This window comes from Phragmites australis, chromosome 4, assembly GCF_958298935.1.
Source record: "Phragmites australis chromosome 4, lpPhrAust1.1, whole genome shotgun sequence".
Taxonomy (NCBI): Eukaryota; Viridiplantae; Streptophyta; class Magnoliopsida; order Poales; family Poaceae; genus Phragmites; species Phragmites australis.
Window position 1 is genome coordinate 47174924 of NC_084924.1, and position 6000 is coordinate 47180923.

The window sequence follows — 6000 nt, forward strand, 5'->3', positions numbered from 1 at the left end:
AATCAACCTAGTGCAGTAGCTGGCCAGTGTTGTACTACATTGCATCTGAATCCGACATAACCTACACACTAAAGCCTAGCTTGCTATTGGTATTCGGTACGAGCCTTTCCATATGTTTGTGCTGGGTCCATGGATGAGAGCACTGCTGTTCACTCCATGGAACTTGTGAGCCAACGAGACCCACCACTGAGCTCCCTGCCAGTGCAAAAGCATTGAAGCTGCTACGCTCCATCTGGTCATCCCCAGGAATACTTGGAACATGTCCTTTCCCTGCTCCTCATCAGCATAAGCACACAACGCACGCGATGCCAAATCGCCAACCTCCTCAAAGCCTTTTTTGGTAGTTTTTTGCCCCACTTCTCTTGGTTTCCCGGCCGCTTAATTGGGGCCCAGGTCCGGCACATCTAAGAGCTACATGCCACGCATCAGCACAAGTTTCTAAGATATGCCCTATATTCTGACGACTAATGAAATATAATTTGGATTTTCATCTGCTAGTATGTACCCTTGATCATGCAAGTACAGGCCACATTTCTCTCTTTCCTTCTTCTTTCAATACTGTACCTGTTCAGCGATCACTTCTGTCTAATGTACTTTGTTAGAATCTCTGATCATTTTGCCATTGTTTGGAGCCTGTTCATGACTCATGAGATGGAGGAGAGTTACTATCTCAATGAACAGAAGTTTTTTTATAACAGAAATGGTAGGATTTCAACTCTTAAATTATGGTATAGGATCGGGAGAAAGTGTAGGATCGAGAATAACGATTAGAGGGGGTGAATAGGTATCTCAATAAATTTTTTATGAAATTAATGGTCTTCTCCTATTCAAACACCCAACACATCTCTATAAGAGAATCACAACACAATGCAACATAAATACGCAGCGAAAAAACTACATATATCCAGAAATTCCAGAAACTCCAAAGAAAGATAAAAAACAAAGCTAGAAGATTCAACAAAAGTGGGTCTCATGTTTAGAATCGAATATTAGATTCCACAACAAACCAATTCATAACTCATCCCCACACAAAGGTTAAATCTTGAGAAAAGGTCACTTGAGGAAAAAGAGATGAACATCGGGTGAAGAAGATCTCTAAGATGATGGTCTAAAGGCAGGGGAATTCAAGGTCCTATCGCATATGCATGTGTATGTGAAGTTTATGTCTTTAGCATCAAGAAGAACAATATCCCAAGGTGTTAAAATTTTAGCTCAAAAGAAAATAAAAATCAACAACGAAGAAGAAAAACTTGCATATAAGGCAAGAGAAACAAGAGAGGGAAACTAGAAGAAGGGAAATTCAAGCATATGAAATAAAATAAACTTTATTACTCAAATAGGTCAGCTCTATTTTAGACGGATTATAAAGATTTTTCTCTCAAAACTCTCACATATTACATAGACTAAGCATTCATCATCCTCTCCTCTAAAATCCTAGCACAATACTCTCAGATGGGTGGTACAAAGGGCTCAAATAGCTGGTTCATCTCTCCCATAGCCCTACCTCTCTATTTATGCATAGGAAACTTGACCCCCAAATTTCCTAATTTTTTCCCAAAATACCATTCTTGTAATACACTACTACCTACCACTGAGGCCATTTTAGTTTATTTTCTTCTTCATTCATCGGACGACCGCAACGCCTTTATGACTTAGCTTTATATCAACGCAAACTTCACGATAATGCCATGTACTCCTCCAGCTCTCCCACAATTTTGAGGCCAAACCGTGAAACCCTAGCACGTTTTTCAAAGTGTGACTAGCCGTCACTTGCTTCCACCTGAAGCAAGCGCTCCGATAATGACGCGTATCCTCTATCTTACAATCTTGACCACCAGCGAGTCTTTCTCGCTCCCGAACCCTCAGGCTGCTTTGTCAATTGCACCGGCATCCCCTTCGTTTGACTTTGTCAATACGTCATCTTTAGCCTCAATTTCATGCTTTGTTTGACCTTAATGTGTACAGCTAGGATCACTCTTGACTCTGTCGATCCTCCTTAATCATCCGGCACCAAGCATCCGCTTAGCCCTGTTCACCTGTCATCGACCGCCAAGTTGCATACGTCACCTACCCACCTTGAAATAAGCAAACACATTTCTTCACACTCTAAAACATCTCCAGTTAAGCACAAAATCAAAAACTTTAACTCAGAGCACATCCTACAGAAAACGTGAACACCGGATATTCCGATGTGTTCTGGTCTTGAACATTTGACCATCCGGTGAGTGTAACACTATCTATTCCAAGAAAATTTTGCTCTCTACAAAAAAAAGGTCTGGTGAAAATTTCTGGTGATCTCATATCCATCATCGGATAATTCGGCGTGTGCCAATCCACCAAACCACCCTTCTGCAATCTCTCTGCAATAAAAGACCCGGTGCATTCTTCGGTGTCCACAATCTCAGCACCGGACTATCCGGCGTACATAATCAAACTTGACGTCAAAAATCTCCTCTCTGCAGAAAAACTCCGGCGCTTTCAAAGCCCATCACTGAAAATGCTCCAATACTACCCTCTGGTGTAGCCACCACACTCACCGGACTTTCCGGTGCATTGATCTCCAATTTCACCAAAAAATTGCTCTTTGTAAGAAATAGTCCAGTGAGTATACACTACCCATACCGGAACTTCCGGTGAACACCGAAACATCGGATGTTCACACTGGAACTTCCGGTGTGTAGTTTTTCTACATATAGAGAAAAATTTGCCAATTCTAAACATCGCCAACTCGAATTAGACATGAATAAGAACAATCATTCACAAGCACATGCCAACCAAGTCCAAGACATATCAACTGTTGTCAATATCTCATCACATGCAAACCAAAGCACTTCTCCACTTGGTTTCTCAATCTTTCCTTGATTAGTGCATTGACAACCCTCAAAGCACAAAGATTTAGGATAGAAGAAGTGAAGCACATCCAACTAACCAAAACTCAAAAAAGTAAACATAAATCACTTGGCATAATATAAATTGTAAAATACCGAAGATAAGCAAAGACAAGCCAAAACCACAAAATAGCAAAAAAAAAAAACTCAAATCTCAAAAACAAATGCTCCCCCCTTGATGAATGAATATTTTTTTATTTTTCTTTGAGATTTGTTGCAATTTTTCTCATTTCTCCTCCTTTGTAGCATATTTATGCATATTCTCATCTTTGTGCATATGCTCTTTCCTTTTGGCAATGCAAACATCAAGAATAAAACATTATGAATATGCAATTTTAAATGAGCTTTCACAAGGATACCACAAAGCATTTGCGGGAGCTAAAAAAGTCAAAGGGCTCCAGAGGGAAGAACGTAGAGCTCACAATCGCATAGAGGCTTAAAAAGAGACAATAACATAAGAACATAAAACTTGACAAGCTAAACCCGAAAAATTGGTTAGCGTATTTAATTTCACATAGCCAAATCATTTTTAAAGTGATCACGACATAAGCATCCATTCGTGCTAAGGCAATACAAGTATTAAGAACTAGCCAATTTCAACCTCAAACTAGGCAAACAAGTGTTCATGACAGTAGACTTTACAAACGCTCATATATAAAACCAAGACTTAGATTGATCAAGTGATTAAAAAGAATTAAAGAGTTAGATGTATTTCTTTGGATTTTATTTTCTCCTCAAGTTGCCTCTTATCCAAGGAAAGTGTCGCGCGACTAGGTACGTGTCGGTGTATCTGGAATCGGGGGTCCCTGAGTCCCGAGGCCAGGCCAGCCGTCCGCCACGTGTCACCATCCCGCAAGGTCCCTCCTGCGGGGTAAGGAAAGTCCAAGTACCGGGAGAAGGTGCTCGGGGCCACAGTCCCTGGTCCCCGAGCACCCCAGTTCCCCGATGATCCGCAGAGTCTAAGTACCGGGAAGAAAGTGCTCGGAGAGGTGCCCGGTCACCCCCGAGCACCCTAGTCCCTCGTCGATCAGAAGAGCTAAGTTCTGGGAGAGAGTGCTCGGGGGCTGCGTGCGGCAGCCCCCGAGCGCTCGGTTCCCCGAGGGTCAGTGTGAAAGTGCTCGGGGAGGTAAACAGTGCCTCCGAGCACTCGGTTCCCCGAAGGTTCGTGTAAGAGTGCTCGGGAGAGAGTGCTCGGGGAGGTAAACAGTGCCCCCGAGCACTCGGTACCCCGAGGGCAAGGGTAGGCATTCTCGGGAGAGAGTGCTCGGGGAGGTGAACAGTACCCCCGAGCACTCGGTGCCCCGACGACCCGGAAAGGCCCCCGAGGGGCCCGTCGATGAGGTGTCAATCAGTCAGAGGCCTGAGGCCGCATTTAATGAGCATGCGCGGCCTGACATTCCCAATTGCTCCTGCCGCAGTGTCAGTTCCTGCCACGTTTTGGCAGAGAGGCGTGGGGCTATTAATTGCACGGGTCCCGTCCCGTATCATCCGGTGTGTCTCGGGATAACATCGCCAGGATCAAGGCGTTCCGTCCGCCACCCTGCTGTGGCAGAGGAACAAGACAGGGCGGGCACGCCGGGTTGCTCTGCGGCTGCCCGGTGGGCCCTCTCTACGGCGCCCGTTGTCAGGGCGTTTACGGTGATAGGTAACCGGGCGTGCGCCGCGTTTTCCACCCCCCGATCACTTCACCCAGAAGAAATGATGACGTCTTTTCCAGTCATGGCGTCTTGGAACTTGTGCCCCCTCCTTCCCGTTCGGGGCATGCCTCAGCCGACGAGTGCATAAAAGAGTCGGCACACAGAAGAGAACAGAGAGACGAATCAACCGCCCCCCGATCAACCAAAAATAGACCGAAAAACAACCCAAGAAGATAACAAAAAGGACAGCAAAAACCCAAAGCACAGGACGAGAGCGTAGTTCCAGCCGAAGAACAAGGAGCATCAAGCTCTTAGTTAGACAAATATTCTTGTAACCAGCAACATCCTTGAGGGACTTCCTCAGGACAGTTAGTACATCCACACAGGAGTAGGGTATTACGCCCCGTGCGGCCCGAACCTGTCTAAATTTTTGGTGCATTTACTTCTTTTTGCACTAGATCATCACCCCCATCCACCGGCCGTTGCATTTACTCTCATTCATTTCTCCGGTGAACTTATTCAGGATCATCCTCCCGGCCGAATCTCTAAAAAGGGGTCTCTCGGGATCCCTGCGATAGGAGTTAATCCTCCGACAGTACGACAAATACCTTGAGACTTCAAGACAACTGTATTGGATCACATTTTAGTACAAGAAACTTGATTTTTCATGATTATTCGATTCACACAAGTAATTAAGATAGTCACAAGATCAAGTTAAGTAGTGTCTTTGTGACACAAGAAACACATGCTTCCCCATGGTTTTATCACGATCTAAATATTTAATAAAAACAAAAAATATAGTGCAATGTTTCCCAATCCATTGTCTTGAACTAAGAAGACATAGAGCAACATATTCATCAAACTAGCCTTAACACAAGTATTGACTAAGCCTAAACAATTACGAACATGATGATAAAAAATGTAGCATTTCATAGCCTACATGATTAATAAAATTGCTAAATTTCATCTTAAAGAAAGCAAGCTTGCTTGAAAATGTATCATGTCAAAGCATCAAGAAGAGCTTAAGATTAAAAGATTGCTCCACATAACTACTCAACTTAGTCCAAATTCAAGTTTACCAATCGAAAATACTAAAGATATACAAGTCAAAGCTCAACTACTATGATTATCTTACATAATGAGATACAATGCAAATGCAAAAAAAAAAGTAACATAGAGTATATAAAAAAAACTCTCCCTCACACAATGCAATAGGGATGACACACCCTAAGCTTTGCCCTTAAATAGGTAAATCTAGTAGCATATAGAGGCTTGGTGAAAATTTCGGCTAGCTGGTGTTGGGTATCAATATAGCTCAACTCAATGTCTCCCTTCTCATTGTGGTTTCTCAGAAAGTGGAATATCACATCTATGTATTTGGTTCTGGAATGTTGATCTGGGTTATTTTCAAGGCTTATGGCACTGGTGTTATCACAAAGAAGTGACACACTCTTGAAGTTTAACCTATAGTCTCT